This window comes from Etheostoma spectabile, unplaced genomic scaffold, assembly GCF_008692095.1.
Source record: "Etheostoma spectabile isolate EspeVRDwgs_2016 unplaced genomic scaffold, UIUC_Espe_1.0 scaffold00018490, whole genome shotgun sequence".
Classification (NCBI taxonomy): Eukaryota; Metazoa; Chordata; class Actinopteri; order Perciformes; family Percidae; genus Etheostoma; species Etheostoma spectabile.
In genome coordinates this window covers 117,289-136,850 of record NW_022604285.1, presented here as the reverse complement: position 1 = coordinate 136,850, position 19,562 = coordinate 117,289, and the positions used below count along the sequence as shown (strand labels likewise).

The window sequence follows — 19,562 nt, the reverse complement described above, 5'->3', positions numbered from 1 at the left end:
ACTTCCAAAAGTTAATTTTTTTGCAAAGATTGCAAAGCCAGAAATCTTGGTGAAGTCGTGGACTTAAATTTTAACAGCCACATTAAGACAATTACAAAGTCAGCCTATTATCACCTTAAGAAAATATCAAGGGTTAAAGGACGTATGTGTCAACAGGATTTGGAAAAACTTGGCTATGCTTTCATCTTCAATAACTTTTAAATCAAAGCTGAAGACCATTCTTCTTGATGTTGCCTTTCTTTAAATGGTTGTTCATTTCTTTAATGTTTAATTTTGTATACTGCCATGTAACTTTTTTCTTGTGTTTTATCTGTTTTTTTTTTTAACTGTTTATTGTTGTGTTTTATCCAACCAAAAAGGGAGCATATCAATTAAGCTGACTCTACATGGATCCACAGACACAGGTGAACTACAATTTGCACTTTGCCCGTGTCTGGTAACTACTAACCAATTGAAAAGTTTATGAACATTTGTCCAACAGGTATAGCACTGCTTTTCAGCTTGTTGTGGCCGAGTGGTTAAGGTGATGGACTAGAAATCCATTGGGGGCTCCCTGCGCAGGTTGAAATCCTTCTTACAGCAAAAGGCATGCTTTAAGAGTGGTAGCAATCCAATGACACATCACAGACTATCAAATTGCAGAGTGCATCCATGAACAATGTTGTGTTATCTCATAGGTACTGGAAGCCACCTGTCACCACAAATGTATCTCTTATCCTTTATTTTCAGTCAGTGTTACAAGATTTGCACTGAACATTGTATTTTCCAGCAGAAAGGCAACAGGTGTGTTACTTTTTTCCGTGGACAAGCCCTGAACAAACCTTGAATCTGTTTTACACACACACACACACACACACACACACACAACACACACACACACACACACACACACACACACACACACACACACACACACACACACACACACACGAGTTTTCCGGGTTAAATCCTGTCCACTTCCGGGAGAGGCCCCGCCGAGTCCGAGTACAAATACAGATAATGCTGTACTCGCTCATCCCTAATAATTATGTGTTCCTAAAAATTCCATGAATAACTTGTTAAGTTACTTGCCTAGCCCGGTTTGAGAAAATATTAGGTATCTGTTATGATACAAAGAGGGGAGCATGTCAATCAATCATTATATACCATTTTACCAAATCGCAAATGTGCCTTCATGAACAATACTGTATATCTCATAGGTACTGGAAGCAACCCGTCTCCACCAACATACACTACCGGTCAAAGTTTGGGGTCACTCACAAATTTCCATTGCACTCCACTGTAGACAGAATACCAGCTGAGATCAGTTGCATTGTTTTTTTAACCAGGGCAGCAGTTTTCAGATTACATTACGTGCTGACATAATTGCAAAAGAGTTCGCCAATGTTTTTCTAGTTAGTTTTTTAAAATGATATCAGATTAGTAAACAGAATGTGCCTTTGGAACATTGGGTGAATGGTTGCTGATAATGGGCAATGTAGATATTGCATTAAGATCAGCCACCCACTCAGATCAGCTGGTATTCTGTCTATAATGGAGAGGAATAAAAATTTGTATGCAACCCTAAACTTTTGACTGGTAGTGTATCTCTTATCATTCATTTTCAGTCTCAATGCCCAGATGTGTTGCAACATTTGCAGTGAACATTGTATCGCCCAGTGATGGTGTTATAGTGGTGAGCATAGCTGACTTCCAAGCAGTTTGTGACAAAGTGGGTTTGCTCACCACTTGTCCCATACAGGTCATTAGTTATAGTAAGTAGACACACAGTTATTGTTAGTTTAGTTCCATTTTATTAGGTTGCAGGTTTAAACATGGTTTAAAGGTTTCCCTGTATTGATACTTACAATTGTTTGTTCCTTTGTTCCGTTCCACCATGCAGGACAATTGTGTGGGGAGGGGCCGGCCTAAGCATTTCCTGTTTTATAGGAAAAGGGTTGTCAGGGATGACATCACCAGGCCAAACCAAGTAGAGGGGTTTCTTGTGTAGAGGAATGCTTATTTTGTTGTTTTTGGTTATTAAATAAAAAAGGTATGAATAACCCTGACCTGTTTTGTAGTCAGCAGGATAGGTGGGAAGTGGTAACCAAGTTCCATAGGTAAGATATTGCTAGGTATTAATGTTATGGAGTAGATCAACCTGCTTTAGGATGGGATTGACTGAAGGAGTGGGGTGTGAATTGACAACCCTATATAAATGGGGGGATTTGTGCTCCCGAGGAAACAGGGAGGTGAGGCTGTGCTGCTAGGATCACATGCCTCAAGTGCTGCGACTTTTTTGAATGTGTAATTCTTGTAAGTTTGATTATTTACTTGTCCATGTACTGCAGACCACTGGAAATAAATAATCAGCTCTGGAAACATACAATGTCTGAGTCTGCCTACCTACCACCATCCTAGCCACTCTGGCCAACCCACCACACAGTTGACCTGGTTTTACAGAAGTGCGACTTGCTTTCTGCTTCTTACAGTGCAGATGCTTTGCTGCTTGCTCCTGCCTCTGTTTGCATATTTTTGCTGATAATCTTGCTTTTCTGCCGACTATACATTTTTTCTAGACATAGTAGGCTATGACCTCTCCGGGAACCATCACTTATCGTGGTGGAGAGGTTTGTGTGTCCCTATGAACCTGAGGGCTGTGTTGTCTGGAGCTTTGTGCTCCTGGTAGGGTCTCCCATGGCAAAGAGGTCTCAGGGAGGGGCCAGACAAAGAATGGTTCAAAAACTCTTATGGAATATCAAGGAAGGGATAGAGGGACCCTGCCCGGTGGAAGCCGGGGCCCCCGTCTGGAGCCAGGCCCAGACGGTGGGCTCGTGAGCGAGCGCCTGGTTGGCCGGGTTTGCCACGGAGCCGGTCGGGCACAGCCCGAAGAAGAACGTGGCACTTCTCCCTCCAGCCCATGGGCCCACCACCTGGGAGGATCCAAAGGGGTCGGGTGCGCTGCCACATGGGTGGCGGCGAAGGTCAGGGGCTTCGACGGACCAGACCGGGCAGCAGAGGCTGGCTCTGGGGACGTGGAATGTCACCTCTCTGTGGGGGAAGGAGCCGGAACTTGTGCGGGAGGTGGAGCGCTATCAGTTAGATCTGGTGGGCTTACCTCTACGCACAGTCTCGGTTCTGGAACCGTACTCCTGGATAGGGGTTGGACTCTCTCCTACTCGGAGTTGCCCAGGGTGTGAGGCGCCGGGCGGGTGTGGGGATACTCACAAGCCCGGCTGAGCGCCGCTGCGTTGGAGTTTACCCCATTGGAGGAGAGGGTCGCCTCCCTACGCCTGCAGGTGTGGGGGGAAAAACTGATGTTTGTTTGTGCATATGCACCAAACAAGAGTTCGGAGTATTCGGCCTTCTTGGAGACCTTGAATGGAGTCCTGTATGGGGCTCCAGTAGGGGACTCCATTGTTCTCCTGGGGGACTTCAACGCACACGTGGGCAATGATGGAGATACTGGAGAGGCGTGATTGGGAGGAACGGCCTCCCTGATCTAAACCAGAGCGGTTGTCTGTTGTGGACTTCTGTGCTAGTCAGGATTGTCCATCACAAACACCATGTTCGACAATAGGGATGTTCATAAGTGTACGGGTACCAGAGCACCCTAGGCCAAAGGTCAATGATCGATTTTATATCGTTTCATCTGATCTGAGGCCGTATGTTTTGGACACTCGGGTGAAGAGAGGGGCAGAGCTGTCAACGATCACCATCGGTGGTGATGTTGGGTCAGGGGTGGGGGAAGACTCTGGACAGACCTGGTAAGCCCAACGTGTAGTGGGGGAAACTGGGAAAGTTGGAAGAGGCCCCTGTCCGACGGGCTTTCAACTCGACCTCCGGCGGAGCTTTTCGTGCATCCCTGTGGAGGCTGGGGGCATTGAACCTGAGTGGACAATGTTCAAAGTTTCCATTGCTAAAGCTGCGGCAGCGAGCTGTGGTCTTAGGGTCTGGGTGCCTCAAGGGGCGGGAACCCACGAACACCCTGGTGGACACCGGTGGTCAGGGAAGCCGTCCGACTGAAGAAGGAGTCTTTCCGGGATATGTTATCCCGGAGGACTCCGGAGGCAGTTGCAGGGTACCCGACGGGCCCGAAGGGCGGCTGCGCTCTGCCGTGACAGAGGCAAAGCAGCGGGTGTGGGAGAAGTTCGGAGAAGACATGGAGAAGGACTTTCGGTCGGCACCAAGGTGCTTCTGGAAAACCGTTCGCCACCTCAGGAGGGGGAAGCAGGACTCATCCAAGCTGTATACAGTAAGGATGGGACTTGTTGACCTCAAATGGGGAGGTATAGAGCGGTGGAAGGAGCACTTTGAGGAACTCCTAAATCCAGCTGACACGCCCTCTGTGGTGGAGGCAGAGTGGAGGATGATGGGGGATTGTCTCAATTTCCCTGGCGGAAGTCGCTGTGGTAGTCAAACAACTCCACAGCGGCAAAGCCCCAGGGATTGATGAGATCCGTCCAGAAATGCTGAAAGCTCTGGGTGTGGAGGGGCTGTCTTGGTTGACACGCCTCTTCAACATTGCGTGGAAGTCTGGGACGGTGCCTAAGGAGTGGCAGACGGGGGTGGTGGTTCCCCTCTTCAAAAAGGGGGACCAGAGGGTGTGTGCCAACTACAGGGGTATCACACTTCTCAGCCTCCCTGGTAAAGTCTACTCCAAGGTGCTGGAAAGGAGGGTTCGGCCGATAGTCGAACCTCGGATTGAAGAGGACAATGCGGATTCCGTCCGGGCCGTGGAACAACGGATCAGATCTTTACTCTCGCAAGGATCCTGGAGGGGGCCTGGGAGTATGCCAACAGTCTACATGTGTTTGGGATCTGGAGAAGGTCGATGACCGGTCCCCGGGAGAACTTGGGGAGGTGCTGCGGGAATATGGGGTGAGGGGGTCCCTTCTTAGGGCCATCCAATCTCTGTTGACCAAAGCGAGCTGTGTCCGGGTTCACGGCAGAAGTCAGACTCGTTCCAGGTGAGGGTTGGCCTCGCCAGGGCTGCGCTTTGTCACCAATCTGTTTGTAATATATAGGACAGGATATCGAGGGCGTAGTCGGGGCGGGGAGGGGTTGCAGTTCGGTGGGCTCGGGATCCATCGCTGCTTTTTGCAGATGATGTGGTCCTGATGGCATCATCGGCCTGTGACCTTCAGCACTCACTGGATCGGTTTGCAGCCGAGTGTGAAGCGGCTGGGATGAGGATCAGCACCTCTAAATCTGAGGCCATGGTTCTCAGCAGGAAACCGATGGACGTGCTCTCTCCGGGTAGGGATGGAGTCCTTACCTCAAGTGAAGGAGTTTAAGTACCTTGGGGTCTTGTTCGCGAGTGAGGGGACCATGGAGGCGTGAGATTGGTCGGAGAATCGGAGCAGCTGGTGCGGTATACATTCCATTATCGCACCGTTGTGACGAAAAGAGAGCTGAGCCAGAAGGCAAAGCTCTCGATCTACCGGGCAATTTTCGTTCCTACCCTCACCTATGGTCATGAAGGCTGGCGTCATGACCGAGAAAGAACGAGATCCAGGGTACAAGCGGCCAAAATGGGTTTCCTCAGGAGGGTTGGCTGGCGTCGCCTTAGAGATAGGGTGAGAAGCTCAGTCATCCGAGAGGAGCTCGGAGTAGAGCCGCTGCTCCTTCACGTTGAAAGGAGCCAGTTGAGGTGGTTCGGGCATCTGGTAAGGATGCCTCCTGGGCGCCTCCCTAGGGAGGTGTTCAGGCACGCCCAGCTGGGAGGAGGCCCCGGGGAAGACCCAGGACTAGGTGGAGAGATTATATCTCCAACCTGGCCTGGGAACGCCTCGGGATCCCCCAGTCGGAGCTGGTTGATGTGGCTCGGGAAAGGGAAGTTTGGGGTCCCCTACTGGAGCTGCTGCCCCAGCGACCGATACCGGATAAGCGGATGAAGATGGATGGATGGATGGATCATTACTAGGCTATTGCTATATATTTATATGAGGTTACATGCTTTATTGTTGTTATTATTGTTATTGTTATTATTATTATTATTATTATTATTATTATTATTATTATCATCAGTAGGCCTATCATTACTAGGCTATTGCTATAATTGGGAATTGGCACCAGACCTCTGATATTAATTTATGCTTTATTATTGTTTTTATCACTAGGTCTAATAGTAGGCATCATCTGCATTTTTTAAGAAGCTTGCAGGTTGTGTGATATTAATGTGAGACCTGAGCCTGCTTTGCCTTGCAAAGATCCTCAATTCTTGGCTCAATGTTTGATAAACATAGCCTCAAATCATCCTCGATTTGTGCATGATTACGGTATTAGTTGTGAGTGCAGTCATTTTTGAGAATCCTGCCTCACACAAATATGTTGACGCAAAAGGAAATGAAGGTAAATTTGGTGCAAAGTAAGAGCGCGTAGATGCGATGTGAGCACTTGTGGAATATGACTTGAGAGCTTGTGAAAAAAATCTGTACCCGTTTTTTTTCACTTGAGTCACTTTTCCAGTACAACCACAACTCAGTGATTACAACCTCTGGAATCTGTTGCTGCAGTGTGCTCTCTCCATCGCACAGCGGCGAGTCTGCGCTCTCCAGTTTTGCACCACTTCTTGCGATACATTTGGTGCAAAACTAATTTGTATCTGTGGAGCTCTGAGCCAAAGGACGTTAGCTAGCTAGCTTTGGCTAACTTGCATCCAGCCCGCTTTTTTAAATACTGTAAATACCTTTTAATCATCTTAACACTTATAACAGTCCAACTGAAACACTGGCTGTGAGCTCCAGGTCCTGCAGCCGAAGATGGACCACCGTCAGTGGGGCTCGGCCAGCGTGGAAACACCGCTAGAAAGTTCCGATGCCGAGCTCGACGTGATCTGATCTCCAGCGGGACACGGAGACCTCCAGACCTGATAGCAGAGGAACAGCCCCCCCCCGGAGCCCACCGCCAGTGTTGGTGGAATAGCAAGCTAGCGTTAGCTGACTAACCAACAAGCACACTTACAAATAAATAAAATTTAATTTAAAAGTCAGGCGTTACACACACTGATGGCGGTCCGTCCGCGGCTGCAGGACCTGGAGCTCACCAGCAGTGTTTCAGTTTGACTGTTACAAGTGTTAGGATAACTAAAATGTATTTATTTATAAGCGGCGTTAGTTCGCTAAATGCAATTCCACCAACACTGGCGGTGGGCTCCAGGGAGGTTGTGCCGCTGCTACCGGGTCTGGAGCTCTCCGTGTCCCGCTGGATATCAGATCAGGTCGAGGTCGGCAGCGGAGCTTTCTAGTGGTGTTTTCCACGCTGGCCGAGCCCCACTGACGGCGGTCCGTCTGCGGCTGCAGGACCTGGAGCTCACCGCCAGTGTTTCAGTTGGAATGTTAAAAAGTGTTGAGATAATTAAAAGGTATTTACAGTATTTAGAAGCGGGCTGGCTGCTAGTTAGCTAACGCTAGCTTTCATGCTACATAAATAAGCCGGACAGAGTTGTCCCTCATCAGGTGATAGAAACCCTGCTGTCCCCGGCCATCCTGTTGGCTTAGAAGTCCACAGACTAAGTCACAGGTGCAAATTAGTTTTGCACCAAATGTATCGCAAGAAGTGGTGCAAAACTGGAGAGCGCAGACTCGCCGCTGTGTGATGGAGAGAGCACGCTGCAGCAACAGATTCCAGAGGTTGTAATCACTGAGTTGTGGTTGTACTGGAAAAGTGACTCAAGTGAAAAAAAACACGGGTACAGATTTTTTTCACAAGCTCTCAAATCATATTCCACAAGTGCTCACATCGCATCTACGCGCTCTCACTTTTGCACCAAATTTACCTTCATATGACTGTGAGTGCTTTTGGACGGGAGAGGCGCTCACGGCAGCTCCCGTGGTTGAGCACAGTTTTTTTCCCCTCCCATCCTGTAGTCTACTCGCGCCCCCCCGGGAGAGAGTCCGCGCCCCCCCTGGTTTGTACTTTTTTTTGACAGTGTAGAAGAAGATGGGACAGTTTTATTAGTGAGACTTTATTCAGTTGATGTTTCTAGATTTGGATCATCAGCTGTCCTCATCGGGTCAACACGAGGACAAGAAGCTGGACATTGTTGACATGTTGACTCTCATGTCAGGAACTCTTCATGTTGGTAGAACTGGATTGTTAAACGTCACTCACAGCTGAATATGAAATCGTTTGAAGGGTTTTCTTTCACTTATTGTCAGTAAAGTTGTTAATAAATGATCAGATGATAACCTGCAGCTGTATTGTGTCTTGTTTCTCTCCATCAGATGTCTGTGAACTGGAACTGGACAAAAACACAGTACACAAAGAACTCAAACTGTCTGACAACAACAGGAAGGTGACAGATGTGAAGGATCAGTCATATCCTGATCATCCAGACAGATTTGACATCTGGCCTCAGCTGCTGTGTAGAGATGGTCTGACTGGTCGCTGTTACTGGGAGGTCGAGAGGAGAGGAGAGGTTGATATATCAGTGAGTTACAGAGGAATCAGAAGGAAAGGAGACAGTAGAGACTGTGTGTTTGGATATAACGATCATTCCTGGAGACTGTTCTGCTCTGATGAAGATGGTTACTCTGTCTGGCACAATGACAGAAGAACAGTCCTCACTTCCTGCTCTGTCTCTAACAGAGTAGCAGTGTATGTGGACGTTCCTGCTGGCTCTCTGTCCTTCTACACAGTCTCCTCTGACTCACTGATCCACCTCCACACCTTCAACACCTCATTCACTCAGCCTCTCTATCCTGGGTTTGGGTTCTGGCCTGGTTCCTCAGTGTCTCTGTGTCCTAAGCAGGACTGAGAGTCTCTCCTGTGGACAGAAACACTGACTGAAGACCAGCTGCTGAAATCAAAGTTCAGTCTGTTCACCATCACACACATCTACCCTGTGAAGCAGATCTGAGACTCAAACACAAAAACATTCATCTGATTTCATCTCTGGTTATCAACTTTTGAACTGTTTGACTAAACACTTCATGATATGTCACATCTGAAAAAATAATCAACTGTCATTGGTCACTATTATGTCCTTTATATTTTAAATCATATTGTAATATATTTAAAATGTGGAAAACAAATGTTTCTATAAACAATCATCATATAGTCTAATGTTTCTAAATGCTTTTTAAAAAATCTATACGTTTCATCATTTGTTCATTTGATCATATCATGATTTCATTCATCAGTTGTTTCTCTTTACTGAGATTGATACACCCCTCCTCCCAAAAAAAGTCAAAGGTATAACTACTAGGGAGGGGGGGGGGGGGCAGTAGCTCAGTCCGTAGGGAGTTGGGTTGGCTGATTTATTCATCTGACTTGTAGAATAACGTCAATGCTCGACTTGTTTTAAATGTCGGGGAATGTGGAACAACTTAATGCAAAATGAGTTCAATAAAACAAGACCACATGCTGATTATTTGATTGCTAATTAAAAGGTAAAGTTTCCGTCCACTAAAGGTTCAGTTGTTGTCTCTGACAGACTCAGATTATTATTCTAATAATATTATGGGATGGATCCCTACAGAGATAGACCTTTAGTTAAAGAGTAAGATCCTTTAGTTCAACATGAAACAGAAATCACCATCACCAACACACCAGACTCCATGTAAATAATCACTACTTTTAGTGTGTGTAGAGCAGCATATCTCCACCAGACTCCATGTAAATAATCACTACTTTTAGCGTGTATAGAGCAGCTATCTCCACCAGACTCCATGTAAATAATCACTACTTTTAGCGTGTATAAAGCAGCATAACTCCACATTTATTTCAGCTTGAATGTGTGATACACCCTTAAGGGATACATAATAACCAGCGTAGCGTTTAGTACGAATTTCAAATTTTATTGGTAAGCAATATTAACGTAGCGGGAAACAAAGAAAGCGGAAACAATGTGCGGGTACCGGTACACCACGGGGCCCAGGTGACGGACACTTTCCTCCTCTTTGGAGACGAGGATGACGGTTTGTTTTCTCTCTCACTGATGCCGTAATTCTACTTTCCAGGTTGGTACTCGGTAAAAATGACAACAGACGGTTTCCTTCTGCCGTGTGTGTGGTGGACTGAAGCTGTGGGGGGGTAGTTATGGAGTTTATGATGTGTAAAGGCGAGCTAAAGAGCCGCGTTTGTAACCGCGGGAAACGGGTTTCGTAAACAATAGAGCTCGCGGCTAGCTAACAGGTGTGTATCGGGGTGGGATCATAGACAGTTAAAGACATGGACCAACAGGTCCCGTTGTTTCCATGGAGACCAGTGAAGTCTATTAGAAGCTCTTTCCGGTGATGCTGAGCGTTACTGCGCAGCCTCCAACTGAGCTGGAAGACGTAGATGTGACGTGAGCAACCTGTCTGAAAGCTGTAAGTCTTCTGGTAGCTGTGCAAGAGAAATCTCAATCATTCCCAATCAGCAGAGACGGAGAGGTAGGTATATGTTAGGAGATGACAGACACAGGCTAATTACTGCTAACTAACATGCTAGTTAACATTAACATAGGCACAGGCTAATTACTGCTAACTAACATGCTAGTTAACATGAGCATAGACACAGGCTAATTACTACTAACTAACATGCTAGTTAACATTAACATAGACGCAGGCTAATTACTGCTAACTAACAGGCTCGATAACATTAACATAGGCACAGGCTAATTACTGCTAACTAACATGCTAGGTAACATAGGGTTGTGTGTGTGATTCTGAGTGCTGGTGCTTCCATTCCCTGGTAATGAGTTATTTTGTGGGTTTTTAACGTATCCTGACAGGATTGTTAATGTTTAATGTTATTTTACTTTTAAAGGGGAGTTCCTCTTAAAAGTTGTACAGAGTATTAATAAAGGAATGTATTATAAGTTGAACTATTATCCCCAGGTGTATGATGGTTCATGTTTTGACTCTGAAGTCGTTTGAATATTTATTTCCAGCCAAAGAGGGTTTATGATTTCCATGGTGACATTAGTATAATGGAGGAGTTTTGGAGGTAGAAAGAAGAGAAAGAAGAGATATATATTATTATTGAAACGGTACAGTAAGGGTGATATTTATTTTGGTAAGGACGAGACTATTTCTGGGAATTTGAGTGTGGAAGATTTTGCCCACTGAAAAATGGGGAGTAAAGAAAATGGTGTTACGGTTCTTAAATTGAAGTGAGACATGTTTCCACGAGGGGAATGTTGTTGTTGAGGACTGTTTTATGCTTTTGTGTTGGGAGAATTTGTAATAAACAGAGATTTGGAGACGAGGACGGCGGTTTCGTTCTCTCACTCACTGACTCCGTGATTCTGCTTTCCAGGGTTTCTCCTATGAGAGTTAAGTAGTGAACCCCAATCAAGGAAAATCATTTGTTACCCCGGTTACTCGATTTGAAACCACCGCCTTGGGGCAGACGTCAAGCTGGCGACCGGAGCAGGAAAGGTGGAGGAAGAGGAGGAGCAGCCTGCAGCAGTGAAGGAGGAAGAGGAGGAGGAGCCTGCAGCAGTGAAGGAGGAAGAGGAGGAGGAGCCTGCAGCAGTGAAGGAGGAAGAGGAGGAGGAGCCTGCAGCAGTGAAGGAGGAAGAGGAGGAGGAGCCTGCAGCAGTGAAGGAGGAAGAGGAGGAGGAGCCTGTAGCAGTAAAGGAGGAAGAGGAGGAGGAGCCTGCAGCAGTGAAGGAGGAAGAGGAGGAGGAGCCTGCAGCAGTGAAGGAGGAAGAGGAGGAGGAGCCTGCAGCAGTGAAGGAGGAAGAGGAGGAGGAGCCTGCAGCAGTGAAGGAGGAAGAGGAGGAGGAGCCTGTAGCAGTAAAGGAGGAAGAGGAGGAGGAGCCTGCAGCAGTGAAGGAGGAAGAGGAGGAGGAGGAGCCTGCAGCAGTGAAGGAGGAAGAAGAGGAGGAGGAGCCTGTAGCAATGAGGGAGGAAGAGGAGGAGTATGTGATGGAGGAGGAAGAGGAGGAGGAGCCTGCAGCAGTGAAGGAGGAAGAGGAGGAGGAGGAGCCTGCAGCAGTGAAGGAGGAAGAAGAGGAGGAGGAGCCTGTAGCAATGAGGGAGGAAGAGGAGGAGTATGTGATGGAGGAGGAAGAGGAGGAGGAGCCTGCAGCAGTGAAGGAGGAAGAGGAGGAGGAGCCTGTAGCAGTGAAGGAGGAAGAGGAGGAGCAGCCTGCAGCAGTGAAGGAGGCAGAGGAGGAGGAGCTTGTAGCAGTGAAGGAGGAAGAGGAGGAGTATGTGGTGGAGAAGGTTTGGACCGCAGAGTGGTGAAGGGAAGAGTAGAGTTTCTGCTGAATGGAAGGGGTTCTCAGAGTAAGTATGATATATATATATATACACTCACCGGCCACTTTATCAGGTACCCCATGCTAGTAACGGGTTGGACCCCCTTTTGCCTTCAGAACTGCCTCAATTCTTCGTGGCATAGATTCAACAAGGTGCTGGAAGCATTCCTCAGGGAGTTTGGTCCATGTTGACATGATGGCATCACACAGTTGCCGCAGATTTGTCGGCTGCACATCCATGATGCGAATCTCCCGTTCCACCACATCCCAAAGATGCTCTATTGGATTGAGATCTGGTGACTGTGGAGGCCATTTGAGTACAGCCAACTCATTGTCTTGTTCAAGAAACCAGTCTGTGATGATTCCAGCTTTATGACATGGCACATTATCCTGCTGAAAGTAGCCATCAGAAGTTAGGTACATTATGGTCATAAAGGGATGGACATGGTCAGCAACAATACTCAGGTAGGCTGTGGCGTTGCAACGATGCTCAATTGGTACCAAGGGGCCCAAAGAGTGCCAAGAAAATATTCCCCACACCATGACACCACCACCACCAGCCTGAACCGTTGATTCATGGCAGGATGGATCCATGCTTTCATGTTGTAGACGCCAATTCTGACCCTACCATCCGACTGTCGCAGCAGAAATCGAGACTCATCAGACCAGGCAACGTTTTTTCCAATCTTCTATTGTCCAATTTCGATGAGCTTGTGCAAATTGTAGTCTCAGTTTCCTGTTCTTAGCTGAAAGGAGTGGCACCCGATGTGGTCTTCTGCTGCTGTAGCCCATCTGCCTCAAAGTTCGACGTACTGTGCGTTCAGAGATGCTCTCTGCCCACCTTGGTTGTAACGGGTGGTTATTTGAGTCACTGTTGCCCTTCTATCAGCTCGAACCAGTCTGGCCATTCTCTCTGACCTCTGGCATCAACAAGGCATTTCCGCCCACAGAATTGCCGCTCACTGGATGTTTTTCTTTTTCGGACCATTCTCTGTAAACCCTAGAGATGGTTGTGCGTGAAAATCCCAGTAGATTAGCAGTTTCTGAAATACTCAGACCAGCCCTTCTGGCACCAACAATCATGCCACGTTCAAAGTCACTCAAATCACCTTTCTTCCCCATACTGATGCTCGGTTTGAACTGCAGGAGATTCTCTTGACCATGTCTACATGCCTAAATGCACTGAGTTGCCGCCATGTGATTGGCTGCTTAGAAATTAAGTGTTAACGAGCAGTTGGACAGGTGTACCTAATAAAGTGGACGGTGAGTGTATACAACCTTTGCACACAGTCTTTTGTCTCCCCTTTTCATGGGGTCATGACAACGCATCTAGGGTCAATCTTAGCCTTTGTGTGAGTACAAAGGTTTCCCATACATTGTTTTATTAAGATTGATGATCAAATTGTTAGTTTTTCTGAAAATTTGCGAACCATTGCATTGCCTTTCATAGCCTTGTTTGCGCAGTGTCTGAAGCATTCAGGCATGTCAAATGTCAACTGTACACCTGAACAGGGACTTGAACCCGGGGACCCTCAGATTAAAAGTCTGATGCTCCACCAACTGAGCTACCCAGGCTTTGTTGAATAAAATAAAGTTTAAATGTTTCATTACTATTGTTGGAGCTAAATCCTGCTCCATCTCAAGGTTCATTCAATTAGTAGTCAAAATCTCAGATGTGGATGTGTGAATCCATTTTATTACATAGGATATCCTAGAGACAAATACAAAGTCAACCTAACACGGCTCTCCCCCAAATTTGTCTGACTCTCTGCTCCTGGACCCCCTGGTCTTATTCACAAAGGGTGGGGTCTCTTGGCCACAGTGGTGTGTGTGTGTGTGCCTATTCGTTATCTTTCAATTGGAATGTGACTTAAAGTTTATGACCCTCAGTTCACGACTGGCAAAGCAAAAGATCAGTGGGCCATAAAGAAGAACGTCATCGATTCAACTTCTGACACATTTGTAGAGCTGGATTATAAACAAAATGTAACAGAACATCTTATATTATAAAACAGAAGTATTGCAAAACATCTTAATGTAACAAACAACAAACTATATACTTATGACAACAAACTTAACGCATGACCAACATGTCTTCATTTATGCTGAAATAATGCTTTTACCTTTTGACTTGAATGTATAATGCAATCACCCACAATGTTTAAGCACATATAACATTTTAAATTCCAACACTATGTAATTATACATGTTCTCATGTTTTAAGATGTATGCTGCAGTAGGGTTTGAAAAGATGATTTTAATCAGTGATTCAGTGGTGTGGGCTCCATATCATGCTGTGTAAATTACCATTGTCTGTCTCAAGAAAGGTAGATCAAACAAGCCTTTCTGTTCACTCACCTACCCCCCTCTCTCCCACGGTCTCTGCCATATGGTTTAGAACAAAAGACAATTAACATTTAGAAGGACACCATTTGCTCCACAAGAAGGAAGAAACCTCCTGTCTTCCACCACCTGGTGTCCTAGACTGAGATAAGACACTGGAATGCTGATTCACTGTATTATGTTAGACTTTCTCACTAACATGATAATTCACTTTGGGGTAGTTTTCACACACATAGATCAAAGGGGGGGGGGGGTTAGAGCATGTCCTTCCCGATTGGACAGCAAAGATGCACTAGATCTGCTGTCATGACAACAACGGACCAATGAGCAAGGATTTGAGTGCACCAGGGGAAAAGGAACCGCCCCAAGGTGCACGGGATAAAGGTGTGCCATTTAGGACTTTTCAGGACTGTTTTTTACGTGACTCCGTCAGGAGGAGCGTGGATCAGTCCGCTGTCAGCTGCAGTGTTACTTGTCTTTGTCTGATTGTCTTTGTCTTATCATCTTCATCACTGCTGTTGCATTAAACCTTTTCCAATTCTCAATTTGACCCCCAGCCTCCTTTTCCTCAGAAATCCGAACGAACGCGATTTGAGTTATGAATTTCTTACAGCTTCTAAAACAAAGGGAAAAAGCAATCTCCTGAACTACACTAGCACTTCATACATATCCCAGAATCAAGCTGTTGCCTTACCAGGGACTTGAGCTGTGGTATTCTTTTTCACTCAAAACGTTGATAACCTAATGCAATTTTATGGTCAGACCAATAAACTTTACTGCTAGTGGGTACAATAAAACAACTCTCCCTCTTGATCCGCTTCCTCTTGACGGGAAAAATCCACCAGATGACTTGCCATCCAAGCAGGGAGATCAGCACAGAGATTTGGGTGCTAACAAGATGGATGTAGGTTGCCCATTGTTCATTTAGAGATAGCACCCGCATTCCAAATTCCAAATAGCCTGTCGCTAAAAAATGCTACAGACTCAAAACCCAGGGGCTGTTGGAGGGCTAGCCCGTTTAAGGCAGCTAGCAGCTAGCCATGAGTTGAGGACTGTTTGTTTCCTTGTCAAAGGTAGCCTGTGGAAATGTGTCGAAACCCCAGCTGCCTTAGCCCAATAAAGTTCCTTACTGCAGCCAGGGGCAATACAGTATGACCCCCCCAGACTTCTTTCTTTCCTTTTCCTCAGCCATATGTCCGTTAGCCTCCGACTCTTTGTATGTTGTTCCTGTGGCTGCGCTGCTAGTGCTAGTTAGCCACGGAGTAGCTTACCATGCCAGTGACGTAGTAGATTGTGGAATTCCAACATGGTGGCGCCCGTGTAACAACAACTACACTTTCAACTTGCAGTTTTATCCCTTTTAAAAAATTCACCCATTTTAATAATTGTACTAGTGAGAAGAAATTAAATACATCTGTTATATCACCATTATTCAAATTCCAGTTCAGATCATCTTTAAAGGGGTCTGGTTCATTTAATGGAATTCGGTAAAATGATGAAGTGAGAGCGCATAGATGCGATATGAGCACTTGTAGAATATGATTCGAGAGCTTGTAAAAAAAATCTGTAGCCCCTACTTGTGTTTTTTTTTTTTTACTTGAGTCACTTTTCCAGTACAACCACAACTCAGTGATTACAACCTCTCAAATCTTTCACTGCAGTGTGCTCTAACTAACCCCGCTTATAAATAAATACATTTTAGTTATCCTAACACTCTCTGTGTCCCGCTGGAGATCAGATCACGTTGAGGTTGGCAGCGGATCTTTCTAGCGGTGTTTCCACGCTGGCCGAGCCCCACTGACGGCGGTCCGTCTACGGCTGCAGGACCTGGAGCTCACCGCCAGTGTTTCAGTTGGAATGTTAAAAAGTGTTGAGATAATTAAAAGGTATTTACAGTATTTAGAAGCGGGCTGGCTGCTAGTTAGCTAACGCTAGCTTTCATGCTACATAAATAAGCCGGACAGAGTTGTCCCTCATCAGGTGATAGAAACCCTGCTGTCCCCGGCCGTCCTGTTGGCTCAGAGCTCCACAGACTAAGTCCACAGGTACAAATTAGTTTTGCACCAAATGTATCGCAAGAAGTGTTGCAAAAGTCGAGAGCGCAGACTCGCTGCTGCGTGATGCGAGAGAGCACACTGCAGTGACAGATTTGAGAGGTTGTAATCACTGAGTTGTGGTTGTACTGGAAAAGTGACTCAAATCATATTTTACAAGTGCTCACATCGCATCTACGCGCTCTCACTTTTGCACCATATTTACCTTCATGGCAGAGCTATAATGTCCAAAACATACTTCCACTTTGTTTTTTAAGTTGGAAAGGAGTGTGACTAATATTTGCACTTATTGAGCAGTAGGCCGTACAACTATCTTTGACTTTGCAGGTTACCTTGACAGGGTACCAAATTCCTCCACAATGCTGAAGGAACATGGCTGGCCAGTATGGGGATTGAAACCATGACCTTGGCGTTATTAGCACCACGCTCTGACCATCTGAGCTAACCAGCCTGCTACTAAGATGTTTAACCCTTGTATTGTCCTTTGTGTCACAGGGACATGTTTAGCTTATGTGACCTTTTTTTAATAGCCTGCCGTTCTGCTTCGGGGTCCCCAGACACCGCTTTCATTCCATGTCAAAAGCCATCGTGGCCTCATCCTTCGGGTCTCAGAGACCCCCTGTTTTATTTTTCATGCCATTATGTGTACGTCCCACCACTGCCGTGGCGCCCTCATCCTTCAATGTTATCTTTCTCCTACCCTTGATGCCTCAGCCTCGCAATTTGGCTGTATCTGTGTGTGTGTGTGTTTCTGTGTGTGTGTGTCTGTGTCCTGTGTGTGTCGTGTGTGTCTGTGTGTGTGTGTGAGTGGTGTGGTGTTGTGTGTGTTTTATGAATTGATACTATAAATGAATTGAATCGAATTGAATTGTGTGTGTGTGTGTGTGTGTGTGTGTGTCTGTGTGGTGTGTCTGTGTGTGTCTGTGTGTGTGTGTGAGTGTGTGTGTTGTGTGTGTTTTATGAATTGATACTATAAATGAATTGAATCGAATTGAATTGTGTGTGTGTGTGTGGTGTGTGTGTGTGTGTGTGTGTGTTTGTGTGTGTGGTGTACAAGCCACTGGCCAGGATCCCAGGGACTCAAAGGCGGGACGATGCGCGGGTAGCAGAACTATTACGATCGATTGAATGTACCTTGGGTCCCCGGGACACGAAAGGACAATGTCAAGGGTCCTGGTGACCCAAAAGGACAATGCCACGGGTCCCAGGGACCCGTAGGACAACGTCAAGGGTCCTGGTGACCTCAGTGACCTCAAGGACAACGCCATGGGTCACAGGGACCCAAAAGGACAATGCTACTGATCCCCGGGAGCCAAAGGACAACGTCAAGAGTCCTGGGGACCCAAAAGGACAATGTCATGGGTCCCTGGGACCCGAAGGACAATGTCAAGGATCCCTGGGACCCGTAGGTCAACGTCAAGGGTCCCTGTGAGCCCAACGACAATGCTTTGGGTCCCCGGGAGCCGAGGGACAATGTCGAGGGCCCTGGGGACCCAAAGGGCAATGCCTCGGGTCCCAGGGACCCGTAGGACAATATCAAGGGTCCTGGAGACCCGAAAGGACAATGTCAAGGATCCCTGGGACCCGTAGGTCAACGTCAGGGGTCCCTGTGAGCCCAACGACAATGCTTTGGGTCCCCGGGACCCGAGGGACAATGTCAAGTGTCCTGGGGACCCAAAGGGCAATGCCATGGGTCCCAGGGACCCGTAGGACAATGTCAAGGGTCCTGGTGACCCAAAAGGACAATGCCATGGGTCCCCGGGACCCAAAGGACAACGTCAAGGGTCCTGGTGACCCGAACTACAATGCCATGGGTCCCAGGGACCCGAAAGGGCAATGCTTGGGTCCTAGGGACCCGTAGGACAATGTCAAGTGTCCCTGTGACCCAAAGAACAATGCCACGGGTCCCCGGGACCCGAAGGAAAATGCCATGGGTCCCCGGGACCCGAAGGACAATGCCACGGGTGGCGGGGACCCGAAGGACAACGTCAAGGGTCCTGGTGACCCGAACGACAATGACATGGGTTCCTGGGACCCAAAGGACAATGCCATGGGTCCCAGTGACCCGAACAACAATGCTTTGGGTCCCTGTGACCCTAACGACAATGCCACGAGTCCCCGGGTCCCGAAAGAGAACATCAAGGGTCCCCGGGACCCAAAGGACCACGTCAAGGGTTCCCGGGACCCAAAGGACAATGCTACGGCTCCCTGGGACCCAAAGGACAACGTCAAGGATTCCCAGGACCCAAAGGACAATGCTACGGCTCCCTGGGACCCAAAGCACAACGCCACGGGTCCCCGTGCCCCAAAGGACAACACAAGGGTTAAAAAAAAAAAAATTATACTACAAAATGTTGAAAAAAGTGAAACAACATTGTATAGTTTGTTGAAAAGTATTTTATTTCCCATTTCATATTCCTCACAGACATTTATTAGACATATTCTCTTTCTCTAAACCATTGTCATGGAGTGTACGTGGTTGACGGCAACAGGTATCTGACAGCACATCAAAAAATGTCATAGTATAGTATGTTGGAAAAAAAGTCTTAAAAAAACAAGTAAACCAGGTTGAAAAAAGCATATTAAAAAAGTGGAAAAAAAGTCCTAGTATAGCTTGTAAAAAAAAGTCATTGATATTCATAGTATAGTTGTTTTAAAAAGGTCGTAGGTATGTTGAAACAAAATCATAGTATAGCCTATAGAAAAAGGGAAAAAGTTACTGTACAGCACGTCAAAAAAAGACATTGTATAGTATGTCAGAGTATAGTATGTGAAAAATAGTCATAGAATAGGATGTAAAAACATTTTTAAAAGTAATAGTTAAGTATGACGAAAAAGTTGTAAAAAACTAATGGTAAAACAGTGATAAAAAGTCATCGTATAGTACAACGGAAAAAGTGATGAAAAAGTCACAGTATAGTATGTTGACAAAATGTCAACGTATAGTATGACGGAAAAAGTGTTAAAAAGGTTATACTATACAATGTAGA

General features: G+C 46.5%; 1 non-coding gene across 1 annotated transcript; it reads right to left on the bottom strand.

Moving 5' to 3' along the window:
* Window positions 1–16,949: 16,949 nt before the first annotated feature.
* trnai-aau (transfer RNA isoleucine (anticodon AAU)) lies at window positions 16,950–17,023 on the bottom strand. The gene has a single exon. It is a non-coding gene; the product is annotated as a tRNA-Ile (tRNA).
* Between the last annotated feature and the right edge of the window lie 2,539 nt (window positions 17,024–19,562).